General features: G+C 30.8%; 1 long non-coding RNA gene across 1 annotated transcript; it reads right to left on the reverse strand.

The window, feature by feature from the left end:
- Positions 1-15,030: 15,030 nt before the first annotated feature.
- LOC124367268 lies at positions 15,031-26,431 on the reverse strand. The gene is made up of 4 exons (XR_006922882.1): positions 26,222-26,431; positions 16,555-16,623; positions 15,363-15,400; positions 15,031-15,131 (listed from the first exon to the last, which is right to left on the reverse strand). It is a non-coding gene; the product is annotated as an uncharacterized LOC124367268 (long non-coding RNA).
- Positions 26,432-27,620: the final 1,189 nt, after the last annotated feature.

Consider the following 27,620-nt stretch of genomic DNA (forward strand, 5'->3'; position numbering starts at 1 on the left):
TTTTAAATTACGAGAAACCACTATTTAGTAAACTAGATCTCAACTCTTGCAATACTGTGCTAAGTAGAGCTAGGGTTTTAATTTTTAGTTTCACGCAAATCAAATCAAATTAAACCGTTTCAACATAGCTCAAATTTTCATCGGCATGTTCAAAACCGTTATTTACGAAATGTGTACAAAATTGAATTTTAATTTAGGTTAGCCTAATGGTTTAGAGGTCAATCAGAGGGACTGCTTTACATTGAAATCAGTACACAACTCCAAGAATATCTCCACTAATTTGTTTGTGTTTTATGTTTTGTATTTTAAGATAATTTTAAAATTACCTTTTGTAATGAAGTATCGTTTCTAAACACTGTCTATACTACTGGTATAGTTTGGTGATGAGAAATATAATTATGAATGTTCCTTCAAAGTGATATCAAATTGTCACAGCAATTTAAGTTTAATTACGTTTGCTCTTTCAAAATAACATTGGTTAGAGTATCTTTTACACCATACAATTGTTGTTACGGCTACTGAAATAGTCAGCGAGAAAACGTGATGATAATGCAGAAAAGTACTGATAATAATGTAACCAGCTGACTCGGTAATTTGCTGACATTACACTGCTTCCAGATCACTAATCATTTCCAGCTCAGGGTTCACAATCCTTCCATACTTAAAAACGTCACTAGCGACAAGATGCATGAATTATAACGTATTAATGAGACTATACGTTTTTAAACTCATTACAGTTGTATTAAATATAATAATTTTTTTCCCATATTAATAAAAAAAATGTTATTGCAAATTTAATGGAACGAATCCATGATTTAAATTTATTACGAAATGTCTGATTTAAAATGTATACAAAATATTATGACAACCTTCGGTTTATTCCACCACGTGGACTGTTGCAATAACATACAGGAAAAGTCTTAAAATTGTATTCTCTGCTCAAATTAAAGTTTTTAAATACTTCATATACATTATTCTTACTAGTTTGCAAAACATTAACTTAATATATTGAAACCTAGAAATTGATGTTGTATGTGAGAATTCACCTAGATTTTCTGTTTTGAATTACTAATATTGGTTTCTTTTTCATCCTGTAAATGAGATTGATAAGATACTTTTAAAAACATCTGCACCACACTATGGATTATCACTATTCTTTATACTTTTTTTTAAACCTTGAGTATCAAGAGATATGGCTCCTTTATGATCCTATGAAGGGAAATTACCTACGTCAAGCAACAAACGGAAATGGATGGGAGAGTTATATGGATGATAAAGGTCTAATAATGGGTAAGGGATGGGTAAGGTTTATGGACAAGTGGACTCTATGGCTGATTGAGATCTAAGGGTGCTTGAGGTCTATGGACAAGTGGACTCTTATGGCTGATTGAGATCTAAGGGTGCTTGAGGTCTATGGATAAGAGGACTCTATGGCTGATCGAGATCTAAGGGTGCTTGAGGTCTATGGACAAGTGGACTCTATGGCTGATTGAGATCTAAGGAAGATTGGGGTCCATAGAAAGGTGACCTCTATGGATGGGTGCTTTTTATGGGTGACTGAGATGTAAGGGTGGTTGAGCTTTATAGATAGGTGAATGAACTGGGTGGGTTAGTTCTAACATTTAAACACTAAGCAATTCTGTCCTGGATAAAGTGATCAATTTATCCAATCTCTGACGATGATTGGGCTTTCAAGCCATTGGTCCCCAGATCAGGATGGATCATCTTAGCCTTAGCTTTAACTGATGAATAAGATCTCTAATGTTTTATGTACAAATTTCCACTTTCATAATCGTATCAAGAAATATTAATAATATAATAATAATAATAATAGTTGAGTCACATTACAGTGGTCGGGACTATTTGTGACAAGGAAACCTAACTCCTGTTTGAGTATTTATTGATTTATAAAGGAGGGGGAAGCATGCAATACAGACATTACGGCCCATGAAACGTTAATGTTAAACAACGTCAGTATCGGTAGATTACTGCAATACTATAGATGACGACTGGGGTTGACGTAATAAATTGTGAAGACAATGGAAAACCATTATAAAGCAATCATCTACAAATTGTTCACTTATTGCCGGAAGATCGTTAGATAGCAAGCAGGACGTGGAACACGAATTTCACAAGTTATTACGTTTCTATAGAACTGAATAAAAGAATTACTTCCCATACACATTTCTACAATTTGCAATAAACGCTTAGTAACAAATATAACTGGACAATTTAATTTGAGAAGGCTTGTGGACCCTAGTACAATGCTTATCTGACATCCTATTAACAGTACGGATAAAATGCAATCTTTTAATCTAATAAATTCGTATTATTTAATTCATTGTGATGAGAAATTACAGTATCAATTAAATTTGTAATCGATAAATTTTAATCAACAAAGTAGACAATATTTTATAACAGATTTTTATTTGAAGTTTAATGCTTCCATTTACATGTAGAAACCTAACTAACCGTGAATTATTGCTCATTGTCTTGTGACAACTGTCACACGTCACAACAGTTGAACGGCATTGTCAACCTCTTACACATATATTCACCATAATTTGTTACACAATATTTTAACCACAAACACATGACTGAGATGTGTTTTCTGGCAAATAAAACAGGCCAGATCATGATCACATTTTTAAGTATCTGAATGATTACATAAATTTGTTTAGAGCACACAAAACAAAAAATATGTAATTTTCAATGTGACATGTGAAAGAAAATTATTTGTTATAATTTAAATCAATATTTGTTTCTACTATCTATTTATATTGGCAAGACAATTTAACTCTTAGCATAGAATATTGCAGTTTGTTCATTTATTATTTTTATTTATAGTCCCAAGACGTTTTCTTAATAAAGAATGATATTAAAATAAAATTAACCATATTTGCAAAAAAAAGGTCTTATTAATATAAAGGTCATATTAATAAAAAAGTTTGTATAGCGTGTTCTTTTTTAATGTAGTTTTGTTTGTAAGTTACTATTATAACAAGAAAAACTGCTTTAATCCACAAAAATAAAGTGTTTAGTGTAACAATAAAAATGGATTTCAACAATTTTGTGTGAAGAAAATATCTTTTGTTTGACTCGAAAATCTCAAGTGGCATAAAGTTCATGACTTACTAGTTTGGAATGAGATTTTTTTAATTTAATGAAAATCACATTCATAACTGTAAAATAATATGTATGAAAACAAATTTAAAATTATTTGTAAATCGAATTTAATTATAATTATTATTCATACTTTAATAAACATTATTTTATTTACAACCAATAAAGTTGAAACTACAAAAAAGTAATAATACTTTTCCAATAAAAATTTTTGTTTTTAGGAATTGATGACGAAATAAAACATATATCTACATTTCTTTCTTCAATGAGTGCGTATTAGTAACGGTTTTCTTTTCCTGGTGCCGACACTAAAGATTAAGTCACCACGCGTAGTTGACACATCCTCTGTGAATTAGCTAATGATTAGAAGAACCATGTATCACACTGGTGTACAATACTTTCCAAGGTCACAAATCCAAACCATACGGACACACTTGTGGAAAAGAAAATGTTAAACTCAAGTTGGTTTTCTTACAAAACCACAATGAAACGTTTTCTCTCTATATTCGCCTGAATTGCTCATTTAATATTGAATTTCAAATTCAAAATTCTCTTTAATCGTTAACAGAATGTACAAAGTAGATCTGAACAGTGTCATAATCTAATGAAATACAAAAGTATCCTTAAAATTGTGTACTTTATCTAGCCCTGTATTAATTGCTGTATAACAATTCAGCCCCAGGCGTCTATCTTACTCTACAGTAAGAGTAAATATCATCATTGTGAATCTTCATGTGGGGCTGCGTGTGTTAATCTACTTTACCTTATTTAATATATCATGTTTTATTGGAATATATTATACAATATACCTTATTTATACAGTTATCTCTAATCAAAATATTACTCTACGGGGTGAATTCACACTGCCAACCAAATAGTGCTTTAATTTCTTATCCAGGTTAAATGATTTTTCTCTATTTCTGTAGTAAGAATTGAGAATTTTAAACATACATATTACGGTTTTCTGTATTTGCAGTAGAATGAAAGCATTGAGTTAGGTGAAGTGCTTTTATCTTTTCTCTAACAATCCTGATATTATTTTTCTTATCAGACCTTTTTTCAGTCTTAAATTTGTACAACTAGCCAAGCAAACAAATTTGATTAATAAATTCAAGAGTTGAAGAAGCTAGATTCAACAAGTTCCAATCAAAACTACATTTCAACCAACCAAAAGCGTTTCAGTTGATAAACAACAACAGTGGAACGGAAAACCTCTGAGAGTAAATCATCGTCTCATATCTCCAATTGAAGCGAAGCATCAGCTGTTGGCCCTGGACCAGACAAGAGTAAACAATACAGAAGGTCAAACGATCAAATCGAACTGCGCCTCACTCTCTGCTATCAGTCTATTGAGATAAATCATGAGAGTTCCCGCGATAAGTCTAATGCCGACTAGATTTCTGATTTATCTCGATCTCTTGTGGAGGTGCACCACAGTGCTATGGTGCAATGCATTCCGTTTGCTGACAGAATAATAATAAATTCCAGTACTGTGAACAGTATCTGTAAAGCTGACATTTTTACTATTAAAGCTACTTTGCAGTGAAATGGTCTTCAACCAGCTGATGATAGAAATATGGATTTATAATACTGGGTAAATACAAATTGAAATGGTCTGACAAAGTTAATGACAACGGAATAAATTTTTTTAAGACGAGATCAATCTTGTTGAATAATATACACAATGTATTCATGTGTTCTGAGTCTACAGAAAGTGGATTAACGTTGTATTCAATTTAATCAAAGATGTCAAAGGACGGTATAATTTAATACTAGTATGTATGTTATACAACCAAAGGTAGTTATGTCCTAAAGAGATGAATAATATTCACAATGTATTCATGTGTTATGAGTCGATAGAAAGTGGATTAACATTGTGTGCAGCTTAATTAAAGATGTCAAAGGGCTGTGTAACTCAATGCTAGTATGCATGTTACACAACCAAAGGTAGCTATGTCCCTAATGAGATTAACAATATACACAATGTATTCATGTGTTCTGATTCTACAGAAAGTGGATTAACATTGTGTTTAACTTAATTAAAGATGTCAAAGGACGTATAATTCAATACTAGTATGTATGTTATACAACCAAAGGTAGCTATGTCCCTAATGAGATTAACAATATACACAATGTATTCATGTGTTTCCGGGTCTACAGAAAGTGGATTAACGGCATGTCCAACATAATTAAAGATGTCAAAGAGCGGTGTAATGTAATGCTAGTATGCATGTTATACAACCAAAGGTAGTTATGTCCCAAAGAGATTAACAATATACAGAATGTATTCATGTGTTCTGATTCTACAGAAAGTGGATTAACGGCATGTCCAACATAATTAAAGATGTCAAAGAGCGGTGTAATGTAATGCTAGTATGTATGTTATACAACCAAAGGTAGCTATGTCCCTAATGAGATTAACAATATACACAATGTATTCATGTGTTCTGATTCTACAGAAAGTGGATTAACATTGTGTTTAACTTAATTAAAGATGTCAAAGGACGTATAATTCAATGCTAGTGTGTATGTTATACAACCAAAGGTAGCTATGTCCCTAATGAGATTAACAATATACACAATGTATTCATGTGTTCTGATTCTACAGAAAGTGGGTTAACAAACTTAATTAAAGATGTCACAAATGTGTTTATTCATAGATTCAATGCTAGTATGTATTATTGAATGTCATATTCTGATTCTACAGAAAGTGGATTAACATTGTGTTTAACTTAATTAAAGATGTCAAAGGACGTATAATTCAATGCTAGTATGTATGTTATACAACCAAAGGTAGCTATGTCCCTAATGAGATTAACAATATACACAATGTATTCATGTGTTCTGATTCTACAGAAAGTGGATTAACATTGTGTTTCACTTAATTAAAGATATCAAAGGACGTATAATTCAATGCTAGTATGTATGTTATACAACCAAAGGTAGCTATGTCCCTAATGAGATTAACAATATACACAATGTATTCATGTGTTCTGATTCTACAGAAAGTGGATTAACATTGTGTTTAACTTAATTAAAGATATCAAAGGACGTGTAATTCAATGCTAGTATGTATGTTATACAACCAAAGGTAGCTATGTCCCTAATGAGATATACACAATGTATTCATGTGTTCTGATTCTACAGAAAGTGGATTAATGTCCCTAAAGATGTCAAAGGACGTATGCTAGTATGTATGTTATACAACCAAAGGTAGCTATGTCCTAATGAGATTAACAATATACACAATGTATTCATGTGTTCTGATTCTACAGAAAGTGGATTAACGGCATGTCCAACACAATTAAAGATATCAAAGGACTGTGTAATTCAATGCTAGTATGCATGTGACACAACCAATGGTAGCTGATTCTATCTCCAATAATCTCATTGTATGCAATTAATTTTTAAACATCTAAATATTTTTAAGTTATACAAATTAAAGCACAGTCAAATTTCTACCACCAACAAATAGAAATGAAGACTAAGTAAAGCTGAGACTGCAATCGAATTTACCTCAGACTATTTCCTATAAATATAATCCAATTTTAAACTCTCGCATACAGCTTAACTACATCAAAGTTGGAATAATTAATTTAGCACAGTGTCAAACAAACAACAATAGAGTTATCTTGACTGTTCAACAATTTTTAAACACCACAAAGAGTGTACAGAGCTTACAGAATGTCGGATGAAGCGACAAACACAAACGATTGTAATTAATACCTGGTCTATCAAGTATAACACACGTGTGGAAAACCAACACGTCCAGATAACGTCGTTCCGTGTTTGCGTTTGATAATGGTCTCACTGTCTGTTTGTTTTAAAACTGAATGCTATCTCTGTCGGACATATAAAGTAGCACTCTAGCACGGTTTCCTACAGTAAATAAAAGTTCTATTTATTTACAATTTTCCTTCCAACTTACAACTGAATCGACTTGTGATTTGAAACATTTTAATAAACTAAACATTAGGTGATAAATAACACTAAGGTTATAAAAGACCTTAGTCGAATTACAGAAATGTAATTGTAGCCACATCTTCGTGAAAATTAAACTTTTTAATTAGCTACCAGAGAAACCTTTGTAGCTTTACACAGATTTACACTAGTAGTAGAAAACTGGTTGAAACCAAAGTATTTTACTCTGCACATGAATATTTTGACTGTGATACTAGTAAATTGTTTTAAATTACATTGTTTTGTTATTTATTTTATTCATAATATATTTTTATTTATTGATGTTTTGTTATTTTAATGGTGTTCATTTTTATATATTAAATAAGTTATAGGTTTTATGGATTATTTTAATTATTGTTACTGTTATAGCCTTGTTTGCATTGTTGACTATTTTATATTTATAGTTAAACATTAGATTGTCGACTATATTTCCTGTAATGCAATATTGACTTTGTCCACTGCACAAATTGTGTTTATAGACAATGAAATTCTTGGTTCTGATTCTGAGATCAGTTAACCTTGAAATCAGCAGTTGTATAAACTGTAATATCACCTGTCTGCTAGCTGTGCACATCATGTAACAATCTGTATAGTAGTGATCATTGAGGTAAAGTATATACTACTATATATTTTATTAGTCCGTACATTACAGCCAACATCTATATGTAAATGGTTAGTAAAAAACTTAGTATGTTTATTACATACAGCATAGAAATAAATAAAAATTCAAAAACAAAATTACCAAAGTAAAGCTTCCGAACATATTTGTTAAAATTCTTATTATTTATTTAAGGTAGACAAAATGTGCCAAAATGGTTTACTTAGCAAAATAACAAAATTAAAAATCATTTTTTTAGAAAATGGTAAATCTTAGCAGGCAAAATAGAGTGGAAAATCAATGTTTGTATTGAAAATTTTATGTATTTTCAGTGTCAATAAACTAAACATCAAATAAAAAAAAATCCCGAATAATCTGACATATAATATGACTTATTTCAATTTAATGTCCGATTGCAAAAGTTTGATTAAGAAGCCGGTTGCAAAAAAGAAAGACTAAATTGACTAGTACTAGCCTTTCACCACTTCCAAGACTAACGGACTTTTACCCAATAAAGTTCACAAAAGAAATTCCAAAACTTTCGGCCCATCACAGCCTTCAAACCTCAAGAAAGTTTAACTCCAATACAGAACGCAATCAACCATAAGATACTACTGAAGGCTATACAGACAGTAAAGTTCATGAAAACAGACAAATTTTCAAATCAGTTACGTTGTACAATATTCTAATCATGGATTACACAATATTCACAACGATGGATCAGAACAGGCTCTGATAACCTTTGGTATCCCACTTAAATTGTGAAGAAATCCAACATCACAACTATCAGGAAGTTAGAAGATTTTAAACTGTTTTTTAACTGTTTATAAAATACAGTGTAAGACCAATTATCACTTTTTACAACTGTATTTATGTAAGCCTTTATCAATTAAGTAAGAACTCTTTTACCACAAGGACTTAGTTAATACCTAGCTTATCGTTCTTAGTGCTAGTTTTATAGCCAACAATCTGGCTTTTAAAAACTATCTACAAAGATAACAAAGTTACAATCAACTTCTCCAATAGAGAAACATCATATGGTATCAGTCACAAATTTGTCCTTCGCTTCCTAGAACCAATAAAAACCTCACAAACACTTCACAAAGCTTGCAGTAAACCCATTACGAGCGTTGTCACAAATTTTGTGAAATTCGTTTATAAAAATGTCTTTATACCAACACTCAAAATAATTATTCTGTACTGTATAAATGTTAAATTAGAACACAATTGAGGAGTTTTTTCACACTTCACCACTGTTAACTTAAAATTTTGGAACAAGAACGTGAAATTTTAGGAAGATATTCGCAAACTATACTTTACTGAGAGACGCAATCCAAATTTTGTTGTATTCAATTTCGAAATGTGTAAATGAAAAAACATGAATCCTTTTAAACTACTTTATTTTGTCATTTTCTAAAATTCATGCAAAATTTAAAGGGAAAATGTGAAGAAATTTTGTGATTATTTATGGCAGCAACTCGTAAATACGGGCTTATATGCCACGAACATCATATACAAAATGCAAAGATCACATAAATGTTTTTAATAAAAAATATTAATAAGGCAATGACCATAAAAGTTTTTTTTTTCCCAAGTTGTATACTTTATATTGATACATTTCATGTAATTTCAAAAAATAAACAAAAAATTAAGAGGTCTAACTTATCAAATAATGGCCGTTTTCACTTGTTTCATACTGTCTGATATACAGTATGGCATCAAAAGGGTTAAATTAGATCGCTCAATTCACTGAGACATTTTTTGAAACAAAGCTTAACACCAGTTGAAAAAGGTAGTGTTTTGCTTGTGATTGTTTCCAGATTTTCATTTATGTAATTTGCTCACATTAAAGCCATACAAACTAATACACAATTCTAAATTATAACGTTAAATAATTAACAGTTTGTCAACACTGTAAGTGATTGGCTATTAAAGCCAAAAATCTGTAGAGACATTTCCTGTTATTTAATACACATACTTGGAAAAAAGCTTTTTTTCAAATATATATATATATATATATATATAAACAAAAAACGTATGTATTCAACTTAGAAAGTACAAGGGAACAAAAATTTTTATAAATTATATATTGTTATATTTATTTTTAGTCCACCACACAATCTGGTGTTTTATGAAATCGATAGAGGAAAGTTTTCCTAAGAAAGAAATTTATCGACAGCTGTGTTAGTTTTGGCAGAGGTCAAATTAGGAGGGTATCAAAAGGGTTAAAAATATAAAATTGTAATTTTATTCTAAACCATATTTTTCTCTTGGCTTGAAACAATCAGAACCAACCGTCAGACACATAAATAAATGTTATCTCAGTGTCAGCTCACCGTATATAGGTCCTCAAGTGACGACTTTATCTCGTTGTCTGACATGATATAACTATTATTTGTGTGTCTGACAGTCGGTTTAAGCGTATCAAACCAGGAAAAATATGATATAAAAACTAACGTTTTATTTTTTAACCATTTCGATACGCCCCCCCCGCCCATTTTTACCTCCGCTACAACTTACAAAATTGACGATCAATTTCTTTTTCAGGAAACATTCCACTATCGATTTCATAAAAAACTAGATTGTAAAAGTAAAGTAAAGTAAAGAATGTCTTATTTTACCAGGCGAAGTTAGGGCTAAGAAGCCCTCTCTAACACTTAACCTGGAAAGATTGTGTGCTTTTCCAGTGCAAATTGGCTCTGGGTTCCTCGACTGAAAACAGCGTCAAACAAGTAATGGAATCCTTTGTGAAAACTCTGTACCACTGCAACAACGATTCCCTGTCGCCACTAATCAGCTGATTGCTGACAACAAAGCACCTGGATCTCATTTAAGCCAATCATGTAAATTTCCACTTGTTCACGGTCAGGCCTTGCCAGTTTATCTAACAAATTTCCTTCGTGGCAAAAAACAAAACACAGGACCAATTACGAGTGTTATTGTCACCACGTTTAAATTTGTATACAATGAAGGATAAATCATCAAAACAAGCGATTTTATTTGTGTTCTCTTTACCAATTCAATATAGCCAAAAGAAATATGTTTTGATATTAAATCAGTAAAGTTTTGAATATTACTAATAATTGCATAACAAGGTCAATAAATTATTTAACAAATTTCAAATCATAATAAAAATTTAAAAAAAAAAAAATTTTTCTTTTGAACATTCTTATGAACATCAATAGATTTTGGTAAAAGCTATTTCTAGTTGCCCTCTGTAGTTCCTACATATATTTTTGGAAAATTTGTTTACATTAAGCCAGTTACAAGCCAAATCATGCAGTAAAACCACGGGTTTACTAGATAGTTTGTGTCACATGAGAATGAAACACAATGTGTCTGGACAGTAAAGGTCGAATGTAAGAACCGATGCCAACAAGTTGACAGGTAGCTCTTGGCTCCCAGCGGTGATGCGCCTGGTCTTACGCGGCTGGTCTGATGCGCCAGGTGTTAAACGACTGGCGAAACCTCACAGAGAATTAAAAATAAACCGATTTTGCACACAAACACACCCAGCGGTAACAACCCTCCTTGTAAACAAGAGTAAATTTTGAATTGTGCAGTCTAGCTAAGTTTAGAATTTTTGTTACAAACCCGACAGGGCCTTCTTGATATTGTCGCTGTCTGTTGTCTGTCCGTCGACTGTGCGATAACTCTTGATAGAAAGTTCCTTGAGACTTGAACTTGTTACATACGGTCCTATTGGCTCGAGTAAAAAAAGTCTGTCTGTATGTCTCTCTGAGGGACAACTCTTCATAGAGACCTTGAGACTTGATAGAGAGTCTTAGAGACCTTGGTGCATTGTTCTTCTTTGACCGAGGATGAATTCTATTGATTTTGGTGTCAAATGGTCAAAGGACAGTCTGTCTGTATGTCTCTCTGAGGGACAACTCTTGATAGAGACCTTGAGACTTGATAGAGAGTCTTAGAGACCTTGGTGCATAGGTTCTTCTTCAACCAAGGATGAATTCTATTGGTTTTGGTGTCAAATGGTCAAAGGACAGTCAGTCTGTATGTCTCTCTGAGCGACAACTCTTGATAGAGAGGTCTTAGAGACCTTGGTGCATAAGTTCTTTTTTGACCAAGGATGAATTCTATTGATTTTGGTGTTAAAAGGTGAAAGGACAGTCTGTCTGTATGTCTCTCAGAGGATGAATTCTATTGATTTTGGGGTCAGAAGGTGAAAGGGAAGTCTGTGTGTGCGATAGCTTTGTTACTTTGTGTCAGATCCTTCAGTAGTCTGTTGTATTGGTTTATTTTGTACTAACTTTTTATGCAGAGAATTTTACTTGAAGTACCTTCAGCTTAAATGTATTTCAGTATATTTTTTTATGCTCAGAGGAAACTATAACCATCTGAAACTAACATAAATGTAAAGAAATCAAAGGTGAAAATGAGAAAAAATCAGGATATGGAGCTGTTTTAGATCACTAAATTCCAATTCTCTTATGTTCTGCATTATTTAGAACCAGCCTTCACAACAAACTAAGGAATTTATTGATCACGGCCGTCACCAAGAAAGAAAAAAATACAAGAAGACAGTAAATACAACGAGATACCCAAGATGACCAGGAAAACTAGAGTATGAGATATTAATAATGGGAGGTGTGACGCTGACACAGCATTGGTGGGGGGGGGGGATGGCTGCCAACATGTAGTGGTCCAGTCAGACAAAAATAAACAATCTGTTATAGAAGTGTGGGGGGAGTGGGAGGCGGGGAAGATAGTTGGATGGAAAAACATGGTTGAATTTATTCCTTACTATAGTTTATAATTAATTTCTTTATCCTACTTTTTAGAAAACGCGTTATCTAGACCAACAGTGTTGAGATGAATGAAAAATGTTGGCTCGTAGTGGCAAATTTAATTTTGAAGTACCACGAGTTAAAAGTGGTTTTAAAAAAGCGTACATCCAGTTGTGACAAACTGGCATTCCACTACAAGTAGTAAATATTTTGTATTCCAACTGACAAATGAGTCTGCATCTACTCGAACATTCTCGTTCAATGGTTACAATAACGTTAATTTTAATTTTGGGTATAATGGCATGAAACAGATTATGAGTCTGTATAATTTCGATCACATTCACCATGTAAGTATAATGAATGAACGTCTTCAGATAATTTCTTAAACATTTTTAATATTTATGATTTTCCAAGATTTTTTACTCATTTGATCTAAAAACTGTGTTGTATGTATAAAACCCAATTTTTTAATAAGATGGCAATTTTATGAACACCTTCACTGCAGCTCTATACTGAAAAATTCTGACTAGTCAACAAATTAAAATGTTAATACTTATAACCAAATAAATGGAAAAAAACTAACACATACATAATTTTGTTATAAGATTCAATTTTAATTTGCAAAATAGAATTGAAACAATGGGGAACTAATGTTAATTGTTATATTAATTTAGACTTTTCAGAACTAAGGTACGAGTATATGGTAGAGTGAAATTTGTAAAATACAATGTCTAATATGTAAATGAAGAACATTATATTTCTCTATTAAATTAAAATATGCATAACAAAACGTCAAGCCTTCTTAATGAATATTGGTTCAGAATTTCTTTACAAGATTTTGTAATAAATCACTTTATAAAATGAAAAGAATATTCAAAAACCAACTGGGCATTCAAGCTCTAAGTTCAATGTGGATTAAGAATAGATGACCTAAAGTAAATTAATGTGTATATTTCATACAGTGTAATCAATTTAATTAAAACAGTTTGACACTAAAATATAAAATTTACTCGAACATTATCTGAACAAACTAATTATAATTAATACCAAAGGGACTGTGCTGTAATGAACAATTCATGTCAGTAAATATAATTTCTAATGATTTACATAATATATCACTCAACCAACTCATTTCAGTAATTGTAATATACAAATATTTACATGATTGTCTCTCTTAAATTACTCACTCAATTTAAAAACTTCAAGTTTCATTTAAATGTAATATTTTTAAATTACATAAAACAAAAGAAACAGACAATTTCCAGAAACAAATGTTTAATAAGAGGAAAATTTTAATCTGCGCCGTAACACAGAGAAAATAAAAGTGTAGCGATAACAAAACGGGTATTTCAAGGACTTCTCGAATGAGGCAAAATTATTGTTTTGCCTTGCATCAATAAACCACAAAGTTCACAGTGGATCAGAGAATTGTTGAAATATGCAAAGACAACGGAGATGAAAGGCTGTAACTTACTTGTACACAATATTCTTGGTCGCATGAACATTTGTCATACAACAAACCGTATAAAACTACAACAGACGTTCTCGTTCCACTTTATAAAACCAGATTTATTGAAGCAATGTTTTATTTATGCAACCGACGTTGAGGTAGAATATGTCAGCTGTCTGAGTCACTATTTTTATGTGTTTTGCAATTTATTGTTCGGTGGTTACAAGATAGACCACGACGAACGAACAAACCATTGAGTCTATTCAAGATGAAACAACGAGAAAATTATTCCTTAAAAAGTAATAAAAAATTTTAATGTATTATTATTTGTTTAATTTTTGAAAATGTTATTTACGGAGTGGATGATGGGTAAATTGTAGTCTTAACACCTAGCAAATTGTCATATAACAACAGCTAAATGTGTTGGATGCTCTCTAACTTAACTAACCTAGTTGGCACCTGTTCTCACTAACATCTGTCAAAGCTTAAACAATAGACTGTTAAATACTGTTCAATTGGTTCCAGTCACAGATATCAAAACAAACATTAATGCAGAATTGAACGGCACACTCTTCTTGCCAGTGACTTGTTGTGGCATGCCTTCACAATGGTTTCTTGTACACGGACAAATATCTTATGTAAATTGAACAGCCGATTATAATTATCTAAGCTTAACATAGAAACTTTCGTCAGTCTATAACAATACTACAATAAACAACAGATAATAAAACATTCATGTAAAAAATTTACAACTTCATGACACAGTTATTATAAAATAAAATTGTAATTATGAATAATGAAGAAAATTATCAATTAATCTGTCTAATCACTTTTAAATATCGTATTACTTACTTTCATTCAAATAATGTTTGAACATTTTTACATTTTTAATTTAAATTTCAATATGGATTTATTGATCTTATCATGTTAATAATTAATTAGAACTGTGGTGTATTTATACAATTAGATTATAATTTTTTTAAATCAAATTTTTTCAGCACTGTTAATGATTCTGATACAGTGTGGTAAATTAGGAAAATTGTCAAACATATAATAACTAGTGTCTTGTAAAAAAACGAAGAACAAAAACAAAGCTGAACAAAATTTAAAATTCCAAAAATTATAATACAAACTTACTAATTTAATAAAACATGTTAACAATGGACTGTTGCAGAAATAACACTAAAGCATGCAAAATAGTATAATGACAGACTTACCTTCCTCCTCTGACAAGTCTGAAAATTTGATGCCGCCGCTGCAAAAGACAAAAAAAAACCTGAATTAATATACTTCTACTGATATAAAAAATGTAATATTTGCTATTTTGAATAAATAGCTTGAATAGAACACTTTATAAAGTTAAAAAATACGACTACCCCATTGTAAATTTGGGACCTACAACACGGAGCAGTGTTAATCTAGATTGTATGCAATAAATTTATGAAATGGAACATTTAGCTAATTTTATTATTGAGTAGTAAAATACCTGAGAAGTACAGTAGCTGTCTCCGGAACCCGGAATACCTGAAAAACAATTTGAAGCATACCAAAAGTCCTCAAAATTTGCCACATACATGACTCTCTCATGACACTTGACAAACGTTAACAATTTACCAAATTATATTGGTAAAAATATCTTTAAAAAAATTCTGAAATTAAATATTTCTTATTTATATACAGTTTGCTGTTTTTATTTAAAAAGTTTAGTACACATATTAATTTATATTACAGGAATTCATTGCCAATGCACAAAAAACCTTCAAACCATTTTTTAATTATGTAGTTATAAATTAAATTATAAATAATATTTGAAATTGGACCATTGTTATTTATTTTTATTTTTAACATAAGAACATATCAACATTTTTTATTTTCACATGAAAAATTACTGAATAAATATTTAATTACATGAAATCATTCATATACACAATTTGAAAATAATTCATAAATTTTGAAATAACAGGTAAAAATGAATGCCAAAGAAGAATAACAACATTTAATAAACTATAAGAAAGTTCCTCGAAAGGTACTAAATATTTCATAGGTTAATGATTTAATGATATATTATGTTGCAAAAAAACTGGGACACCTGGATTTTGTGAAAATAACAAGCTGTTCATGATTCGTAGGAAAAACTGTATTGAAGAGTACTAAATCAGAACTGTAGCCAATGCATTGTTAAAATTAATTAACGAGTGTCCCAGTTGTTTGTAATGCAGTGTAAAATCATTATAATAAAAAACATACTTAAATAGAAATTTTAAATAAATTCCATAAATATATCAAGCTAATTTGACAAAATACAATAATTAAATTTGCACAAACTATGACTACACCGTAATCAGATTACCATATTGAAAATGCATAAAGCATCAGATCAAAATATACCTTGCATCAACTTTATTACAGTACTCAATAAAAATATTGTGATAAGGACTGTGTATCATATAACAAGTCGTAAATAAAAATATTATGTACAAACTAGAGAGTTGTCACAACAAACTAAAGAACTGTTTGAAACAGCCCCTACTTAAATTAATTATCAGTCTATAAAGAAGCAAACTGCAAACAAAATATTTTAATTTTTTTTATAAAAAAAACCTTAATGATTTATTTTTTTATGTTGTTTGTTATTTTTTTCCAATTTAGTTGTAAACATTAAGCCTAATAATATTTACCTTCCATCCTAAATTTTCAAAGAAAGTGCAGAGCCTTGATTGACCAGTGGTTTTTTCCGCCGCAGGGACCTGAAAATTTATTCCATCAAATTATTAGAAGATCAAAAATCTTGTGGCTTTCGTAAAATACTGTCCTTCAAACCAAGAATAACTAATTTTTTTAAACAAATAAGTAATACAGACTGTATGATACTATAATTGAGCTGTAAAATAAATTCTGAAACTAAGAGATATTCCTTTTGTATGGTGGCATATTTTTTAAATGGTATTTTATTTAAAAAATAAAAAAACAAAAGTAAAATTATTTTTTTGGAATTTGTGAACAACTAGCAATTAATTGATGACACCATAGTAGTGAACAGGGCCACCTGAAGTGAGGGTTCCTGGGGTCAGCTGGTTCAGTAGTATGGACCAGATCCTGAAATATGGACCTCTCAGGAAGGCTTATGTGGTAGAAAATAAACAAAACATTCAGTATACAAATAATATACAGAACCAAAAGGATTTTCACCAGAAAATAGAAAATTTTCTTCAGTAAATCTCTGACCAACTTACTAATAAAAATAATTTCGTTATTGGCAAAAGTAGTATTTTTTTACACAACAGTTTTTTTTTTTCAAAAAATATTTAATTAAGGATAAATGTAATATATACTAGGTTACTACTAAAATAAATACCGGATGTCCCACAAAGGGGTTTAAATGTTTGATTTTACATTGCTTGCCCATTTATGCACCAAACATTTCCAAAATCTATACAATTCATTAAATAGGGTTTAAAAGTATTCTGTAAAAATTCCAGCTCTCTAGCAATTGGTGAAACAAAATGGTGGCATCTCAAATTTACTCAAATCAAAAGGAATTACTGTTTGGGCAGCTGTCAGTTGTAATGGGGTGCTATCTTATGATATTTCAGACAGTACAATGACTGGGAATAGGTATGAACAGGTTTTAAATGAACAATTCTTGCCTCATTTTACGGTTCCAGGAATGGATCAAGAAATCTTGCAACAAGATGGTGCTCCTCCTCATTTCACAAATCCTGTCAAGCGATTACTAAATGACAACCTTCATGGCTGTTGGATTGGTCGTGGAATTGATTTTTTAGATCTGATCCCCAGATTTAACTGTGTGTGATTTCTTTCTGTGGGGTTACTTAAAGGAACAAGTTTACACTTGTAGCTTCAATAATGATGAGGAATTAAAACAATCAATAGAAGAGGTACTTCTCTAGATACCGCAAAATTTTTTTTGTAGGAGCTTACGATTCATTTGTTAAGCGCTGTTATCAGTGTGTCGCTGTGGATGGATTACAGTTCGAATAATTGTGGACTGTAATTGTAGGTTTTTTAATAGGCTATGTTCTAATTTTTTGATTGAAATGCTTTATTTCTCTATAATATTACAATAAATAATTTTATAAAACCAAAAATACTGTTTTTAACGTATAGTTTTTCAAAATGCACTTTGTTTCAACAATTGTTAGCTGAAATTTTCACAGATTTAAAAACATATTTAATGAAATGTGTAGTGTTCGAAAATGTTTGGTGCATAAATGGGCAAGTAATATAAAATGAAACGTTTAAACCTCTATATAAGTATAATATTTTGACACAGAATTGTAACCAATGAAAAACAATTCTTTATAGAGCAACTGAAATGTAGAACATAAATGCATAAACCCATTTGTTAATTTACTATGATTGTATACCATTTTATTAAAAAATATACCATATCTGAAGTAACTTTCGAGGAAAATCTATGTCCATAATATACTACTGTTTAAATCCCAATAGTGTGCCAAAAGAATGTAAAGGTAAATAGGCACCATGAATTTAATAAACATGAATTGGTTGCAGTAAGAGGAAAACTTGTTCAAATATGTGGAAACATATGAAATCTTTCTCAGTTTATTTTCCTACTTAAATTGGTTTGATATAAGTGTTTAATAATAAAAGTCTAAACACCAAGTCACCATAAAATAGTGTTGTATTTTTTGGATAGTTAGGCTACATGTGTTAATATGTTACAGGAATAAATCTCTCATGGGTGTATTGAGTTTCCAAATTTATTTATTCTACTATGTTTTCATTGTCATCATGACTCTGTAAGGCAGATGTAACACTCAGCCAAATTCTATGGACTGAAATGTACATCATAAGCTACTCTTTGTTCCTCTTTTATAAATGAAGCTTGATGCAAAATTTCAAGTCTACAGGTCAATTCATTTTGGAGATATGTGTCGACCAACAGACATACAGATATACACAGGTAGAAATGAAATGTTTTGAACCTCTGAGGTGAAAGGCTTCACTAAAGCTCAGCCAATAAACAAATATCAAATTAAAATCGTCAATTTATATTGCCACAATAAAATTTGTTGTTTTAGTTTCATAGGTAATAACAATAATTAATTTTAGTTTGACACAGTATTATATTTGATTGCATTTTGGTAGCCCAATACCAAACATGGGTAGGGTACGATAAGCAGACCTGGATTTTTATATCGAAATTGGCAAACGATATTAATTAAGCATAACCATCGATATAAGAAATCGATACTAATTAATTATTTTGAAAAATTAACTTAAATAATCTATATCAACAGCTGTAAACACTTTTAAACAATACAAGTAAGTAAGGTAATATTTCAATTTTACATAAGTAACGTTTGATTATTAAGAATGGCAACTCATGGTAAATTTTAGAAAACTACACCGATATTGCTTTCAAAGATGATAAGACGTGTTTTTCGTGGCTTCAACATGTTGAACTCGTACCAAAAAACCCATTATGTGAAATTTGTGAGAAAGAAACAACTGTAACTGTGAGAGGAGCAAATATGGTCGTCTTCAGTTTTCCTAATTTTGGTTATAATAATTTGTTTGATCACTGTAAATATTAAATTCATATTTTAATTTAAAACATATGATTGTTATTGAGGACTATAGATACTTGTATATCGATTGATAGTCTAGGATTTTAGATGCAAATATTAGGTATCGATAATTACATTCTTCGATATAAAAAACCGGGTCCGCTTATCGTACCCTACCCCAAACACAGCTGTATTAAAATGCTAGTCTTAAAAATGTATGACTTTATAAAATATGTGTAGATATTGATTTGCTTAACATATATAGCTTAACAAGGGGTCCTAACGTACACGTAACTGTTGACTTATAGGCTACCTAATGATCAGAATAATTTTACTATATGTTGTAACAATATACAATGTATTGTACTAATTTGAAAAAGTTGAGTGAAAAATAATTGTCTTTTATTTATACACTTATGAACGTCAATTATTCTCTTAGATCTACGGAAATGTATTATTCTCTTAGATCTACGGAAATGTACATGTACAAAAAGCTAAAATGACTGAAACAATAACAAAATAAATTTTAAGACTTCACCCTCATGTCCAAAGGGGGTTTTTCCGACAAGATTACGATATAGGCCTACCTAGTTATGACCTATGATAAACACTGAACGACTGATAAACATTGACTGTTGCAGATGTCATAGTGTTTTTATATCGAAGAATACAATAAACGATACCTAATATTCGCACCTCGAATCCTAGACTATCAATTGAAGGGTCATTCCATGTCAATTCAACCAGGTCATTTCACCAAACACCTCAGATTTTTATGAAACTTGGTACATTTGTTCTATAATATAGAGATTAATAACACCACCAAATTTTAAATTTTTATCTCACATACTTTTTTAGTTATGGCACTTTAAAGTTTGGTCGTTTCTCAGTTTCCGAGCATTGGATAGTGCCCAGTAAAACGTGTATTAGGATAGAAAAAAAAAATTCTCATTCACTTATTTGGCACCCAATCTTGGTGAAATTTTTAAGGTAGGTTTATATAAGTATAAGGAAGTTAAAAAAATATATAACATAACCCTAAGCTAAGCATTAAAATATTATAAAAAAAATATTTTTTGAACTTTTTACAATTTAAAAAACGGGAACATGGCTCAGCGTAAAATTAAATATCTCAAAAAGGTGGGAATGAGATAATCAAGAATTTTTTCCCCCTAAAATTATCTATATGAAATGGGCTTTAATTTAATAAAAATAAAAGTTTTGTGTATTTTCTTCCTTCTATTTATTGATACCATTGAAAGTGACATTATATTACTTTACGAGCAATGTGAAGTTCGCCTGGTTTCAATAAATGGGTATAGCTTGTTTTAAACAAGGATAAATTACATTTTTATGTTTGGAAATCATAATTCACCCTTTCACTGTACTTATTTTAAGGCTTTGAAAGTTAATGAACCATTAGCTTTTCAATTAATTTTATGCACTCTGGTGAGAATTGATATGTTCTTCCAGTCGAGGTGTGTGGAGGCTCAACCACTGCAAAGGATGTGTGGAATCGGCACATCACATATATCATCTCGTTTTGGCCAATAAAATGAGGGGGATGGTCCTGCTGGATGAAGAAATTTTACTGTAGCGTCTCCATCAACATTTGTTATTATCCCAAAGAACCAAAGATTGTCGTATTTACAAGCAATGTAGCGTGAGGGGTACAAATCTTCTTCTCTTACATTTAAGGCCCAACCCTCTCCTTAAATTGTACGTTAGGCTAGGATGTTCATCAGTACTAATTCGCCTTGCTTCTAATGTTCCTGAAGAGTCCAAGGGTCTAAAGTTGTGAAAACTTCTGGTACCTGGAAGAGTATTAAGGTTTTCAAAAACGTGTTTCAAGCTGTCGGCGAACATCATCTGCTGATTCTTTTGAAATGAAATGGAAATTTATTTTGGATATGTTTTGATTTACAAAACTCGTAAAAGGTAGCTGCTGTTAGTATTTGATCTTGAAGAGGCCTTTGAAGACTTGCTTTTCTCCTCGCCAACCTTTTAACAGTTCCCCCAATACCGTCACATTCAGTTTTGCCGTGGCTTGTAGCAAAGAAAGACCATTGGCCTTTAATTTTGAAGTCTTTTTCATGAAGTGAAAGGTTCATGAAGTTGTATTTGTTCTTGTACTGTCCGGCGCAACCGTCACTGTAATAGTGAAACATCCGTGACATTGGATAATTTTCCTTGACATACTCTAACAGGGTTTCTTGTATTTTATAAACCATACAAACATCATGATTTAAGTCATCGGAGATTACACAATGTGATGAGACTATTTTTTCCTCGTCAACACACATGTTAATAATTACTGGATGAACAGTACAGGAGTCTGAGGTCCAATGATAACCCTGCACCTCATCTTGAATCACAAATGAGAAATTCTCACTAAAGTCCATTGATTATAATGGCTTCGTTTGGCGCTCAGTTATCCTTTAAGCTTTTAAAATAGCTGGACTGGCTTTTTGCAATATAAGAATGAGGGATCAGTTTTTTCTATTTTTGTTTGCCAACTCGTCAACAAATTCATCAATAGTTGAAGTTTGTGTTATCATCTGTGTCCTGTCAGTAGCTACCCACTGTTTGAATTCTATTCTATCATCTTCTTCATAGTTTTCAAACTTTGCTTGTAAAGAATGTTGTCAGATTGTCTTTTGAGGGACATGTTTCACATCGCCTTAACATACAGTTTTGAGTTGGATTTTCACATAAAAGAAGATTTTGTAGATCTTTGTGACTCTCTTCCAGTTGTGCTGCATGTATTAAGAGCAACACATTTTTTGATGAATAGTACACACACAAACAGAGTGTGTTCCACTAGCACCAGCCAGAACACACCATTTGGGACGAAGAGTACAAAACTTGGAGAACCCTATTTTTAAATCAGGATGTTCCCTTTTGAAGTTTGCAAATATTTCATTGAGGTTACTTAAATTAATCTTTTCTTCTCATATTTTTTCTTTCCCAGGCTTACTACATCTTTCATACCTGGCAAAACTCTTGATTGCTCGTCGCTTTGATAAAAATTTGTGACCAACTCCACAACTTCAGGACTGAGTTTCTTTCCTCTTCTTGGTTCAGGTTCAGCCAAAAGTCCTTTTTCTTTGTACAATTTTTGTTGCCTGTTGCTAGCAGAATAATCAGACACTTCAAAGGCATCTTTGATTTTTGTTCTCGACCAATTCAGTGATGCTGGAATCGTTAATAGTTGTATTTTCTTTTTTGATGAAAGTTTATTTACTTCACTTTTTATATTCTCAACAAGCAGGTCCATTTCATCTGCTTTTTGTTCAGCTGTTTTTTGCAATTTAGGTATTTTTGGTGGCAACTGAACATCTAAAACTGTTTCAATTTTCTTTTTTACATTTTGATGCAGTTTTTCTAATTTATTTTGTGCATAACCAATTTTGGAGTTTTCATTCAACGCATATAATTTAAGAGTGTGAAAACAACCAATATCCGTTAAAGAGGAATTTAGAGAATCAATAGCCTCTTCTTTTTGTAACTGAGTTTTCAGTTTCAGTCGGCAGTGTAAAAAGATCATCATCATGTGATTCTTCTTCACAGTCATTTGGAGTAGAGAATATATTTTTAGAGCAATTGGTGCACAACTTTTCCCCCTGGTTTTACCTTTAAACCTTTTGTGATACAGGCCTGACTTTGCTGAATACTTACAACTCTTAAGCCATTTTTAATGGGTTTCTTATGTTTTTTAAAAGGATCACAACAGACTTTTTGGAGGAATTCGTACTTGGTCAAAAATAAACTCTTATGATGCAAACAAATGTTAATTATTTCCTTATCATCTAATTCACTTCTTATTTTAATCAAGTTGAGATTTTCTTCAGACAAATCACTAACATTTTCTAGCCCTTTTTTTGTAACATAAGTTAATTTTGTGGCATTCTGTCAGTTTTTAATAGCCCCTATACTACACTTATTGTCCATTTCTAATTGATTTAAAAGCAGGTTAAATTTCTCTTCTTTACAAATGCATCATAAAACAACGAAAATTTCAAAAATTAAGTTCAAAAAAATTTGATCTATACAAGTATATGGAATATCATTAATCTTTGTATTAATATTAGGTTTTTTAAAGATTGGCACCTTAGTTAAAACTCAATTCAACACTCAGACACACACACTAACACAATATCATAAATCCAAAGAAAGGTAAACACCACTTTTATAACCACCACAGCTTATAACACTGTTACCTCTTGGGACACTAGTAACAGACTGGCTCATAACTGTCAGATACACTGCCTAGAAAAGCAGCCTGTCATGACATGAAAAACCTCGTGTTGCAACTTGCCCAGATTAGGAGGTAGAATATCTGCCTGTTTATTTTCTGTAGTCTTAATCTATTTAAACATGAATGTTGACATTGAACTTAGGTACAGTACTGTGTTAAACTAAGCTTCTATATAAATATTATAATAATTATAATGTTTATATAGAACATTATAATTATTAAAATGTTAAATTAAAATTATTAAAAATTTTATTTAATTTTCATTAACAATCTGTAAGCCATTGAGACTGGTACAACCTCGCTTTGATTGTAATTAATATATTGTAACTTGCAATGGCCTTAGTTAATAGAAGGAAGAAAATACACAAAACTTTTATTTTATTAAATTAAAGCCCACTTTATATATAGATAATTTAGGGTGGGAAAAAATTCTTGATTATCTCATTCCCTTTTTGAGATATTTAATTTTACGCTGAGCCATGTTCCCGTTTTTTTAAATTGTAAAAAGTTCAAAAAATATTTTTTTTTTAATATTTTTATGCTTAGCTTAGGGTTATGTATATATATTTTTTTAACTTCCCTTATACTTATATAAACCTACCTTGAAAATTTCACCAAGATTGGGTGCCAAATAAGTGAATGAGAATTTTTTTTTCTATCCTAATACACGTTTTACTGGGCACTATCCAACGCTCAGAAACTGAGAAAGAAACGACCAAACTTTAAAGTGCCATAACTAAAAAAGTATGTGAGATAAAAATTTAAAATTTGGTGGTGTTATTAATCTCTATATATAGAACAAATGTACCAAGTTTCATAAAAATCTGAGGTGTTTGGTGAAAAAATTATTATTTTTTTTCTGGTTGAATTGATGTGGAATGACCCTGGATATAAAAATATAAATAGTCCTAAATAACAATCATATGTTTTAACTTAAAATAAGAGTATATAGGAATATAGGAAAACTCATAAATAATTAAGAAATGGCATAAATAATAAACGAACCAGAACGAGATTGATCAAACAGGAAAACTCATAAATAATTACGAGCCACGGTTCATATGGTTTATGTTATAATTATTGAATTGTTTATAATTATACACACGTAATTATATGTATTGTGTGTATGTATAATAATAATTATTATTCTTAAATATACATGTAATCATATATAATAATACGACTACGTGTATTATTTGAAAGTGTTTACAGCTGTTGGTATAGATTGTGAATTGTTCAAAGTAATTAATCAGTATCGATTGATTATATCAATGGTTATGATTAAGTAATATCGCTTGCCAATTTCAATTTTAAAAAACCGGGTCCGCTTATCGTAACCTACCCAAGAACAGTGACGTACGTGTGTTATTTGTTTCACAAGCAGTTATGTTTATCCTTAAAAATAAGGTAAGTAAATGTTGTAGATTTTGTTGTAATTATATTAATAATGTATTATATTTTAAATTGTAAATTATATGAATATTTACACATTAATTTCTAAGATTGAAAACTAGCAAAACCATATTGTTCTTTGAAATATCTATTACATTATTTGGTCCGACATTTAACTTTTATTCCTTTGGATGGTGATGAATATCGATGATTCCATATCATTCGATTGTGTTGGTGGCTATTTATTATAACGCAGCCAATAGTAATTACAGTAGGTTTTTTAGTACATACTTTTCAAAAAAATACTAGAATAAAATAATAAATATATAGCCTAATTTATATAATTTGGCCAATATGAAATATAAATGAGCCACAAATGGGTGAAATAACAGCAACCAAAACAAACGTAAAAAATACTACTACTCTAATAGAAGTGTGTTTCATTGATGAACAATTAAGTTATGTGTAGTTTCAAATAAAAAAAACTTATAACAGTTCATGATTTTTGAAAAAAAAGTTAATGGTAGTCAATGTATCTTGATTATAATGTTACCATACCAAATAATGTTTTAATTTGGAAAAAATAATTACATTTTACTTTTTAATCTAATATTCATAATAGGCTAATGATTTATATAGTCAAAAGTGATAACTGTAGTTCAGATCATAGCCTGTCTTCAATTAGTATAAAGGCCTAATTGTATGTTGATTTTCAAAATGGAACATTATAAACTACTAAGTTGAACAAAGAACTGTTGGAAATAGCTGAAGTACTATGCCAAAATTACCAGGACATAAAATGTAAGTAAATTTGAATATACAATGCAATTGGTAATATAACTTATAGATTACTTGTTTTGAAATAAAGGAACTCAATGAAGTAAACTAGATAGTTGGTTTAAAACATGTAAGTTTAAACATTTTTAATCAAATTTTCTAGTCCTAGGCTAGAGAATTCCATATTCCTAGGAAGAGGTTATGTTTGGCAACAATATTTTTATTTTTATTCTTTTCATAACAAATCAAGAACCATCAATCCATTCCTCTTAGTGGGGCATTATTTTAATTATAATTATTTGACAAATGTGTAAATCTTTATCTAAGTAATGGTTTAAAATTATAGATTTATTACATAATTACCTCCTGTCAGGACGACTTTGTAGACCCTTCTTTCTTTATTCTCCATATTTCTTGATTCTATATATCACTTCCTATCAACATTTCTTAAAGGTCCATAACTGTTTGGATAGAGATTCACTACTAACCAAAGGACGACACTTTAGACACACCACAACCATGTTGAAGGAATAAACTGGGAAGCAGAAGGAAGAGCACTACTACTGCTTTGAAATTGCGCGAGCCGCTGTTTTCTTTCTGCGAAGCAACAGATGTTTGGATTGCATTTGGAAAATAGTTCAGCTACTCAAAAACAATAAATATTATACATGTAACTTTATTCGAAACAACCTATTCAAATAGAGAGTTTGAACGTACGAAATTTTGGACAATATAACGAGTTTCTTGGTCTGGTATTTTTAGTCAGGTTTATTTTTTTAGCTATAAATGTCTTTTTTGTTAGGTACTCCTGTAATAGCCAAATCAATTATGCTTTGAGCTAACATTTCTAGAACCAAACCTTGACCTATTGATACGAGAGATAGCCTTGTCTCTATACTGTGGGGTATTTAATCATATATGAATGTGATTTCAATTTTTAGAACTGAGTTTATAATCAAAGGTTCTGATGAAATATTTATCGATTGTAGAAATGTTTAAATAAGTTTTACTGCAATATTGCTTTATGCACTCATTTAATGCAACTAATAGTTCAGACTCCTAAAATCCTAAATTTGCTCTGCTCTGGAGTCGGATTTAGCAAATAATTTATTTGAAACCCCGAAGTACGACTAACAAACATGTTTTTTTACAGTTACGTCCAAGACGTTACTTTGATGATGAAAACCCAATAAAGAAGTATCGTCTGCAAATTTAGGAGTAATTACAAATGGCCTTGAATGAATGTCAGCTGCATTTAAAGAATATTAAGTAAGAACACTTTGGTACTGCATGTGAAAATATCTTTTAGAAGATAATTCAAGAATATAAATTTTTATTGTCAACGAACGACAGAGTTAACATTCTCCACCACAATAACATTCTCAAAGTAGTGGAAAATTCGTCAGGAAATATAAAGCACTTTAGAAAGCCTAATACCAACCATATTTTAGATGTGTTTGAAGGAGCAGTGTACGGTGGTTATGTACTCCACAGTTATGTTGCTAAATCCGACTCCAGAGCAGAGCAAATTTAGGATTTTAGGAGTCTGAACTATTAGTTGCATTAAATGAGTACATAACTGTGGAGTACATAAATGAGCAGATGTGTACGGTGGTCTACGTCGCACTTTCAATGTGTTAAAGAAAGCTGAGGTTCAAATCCTGTCTGTAATCGTTGCATTTATTACCAGTACTCTCGACGTTATACAGACTGAATCTTCTTATTCTGTTTGATGAGATCCTCTTACAGGCCAAAGGCCCAT

Source organism: Homalodisca vitripennis, chromosome 8 (assembly GCF_021130785.1).
Source record: "Homalodisca vitripennis isolate AUS2020 chromosome 8, UT_GWSS_2.1, whole genome shotgun sequence".
Lineage (NCBI taxonomy): Eukaryota > Metazoa > Arthropoda > Insecta > Hemiptera > Cicadellidae > Homalodisca > Homalodisca vitripennis.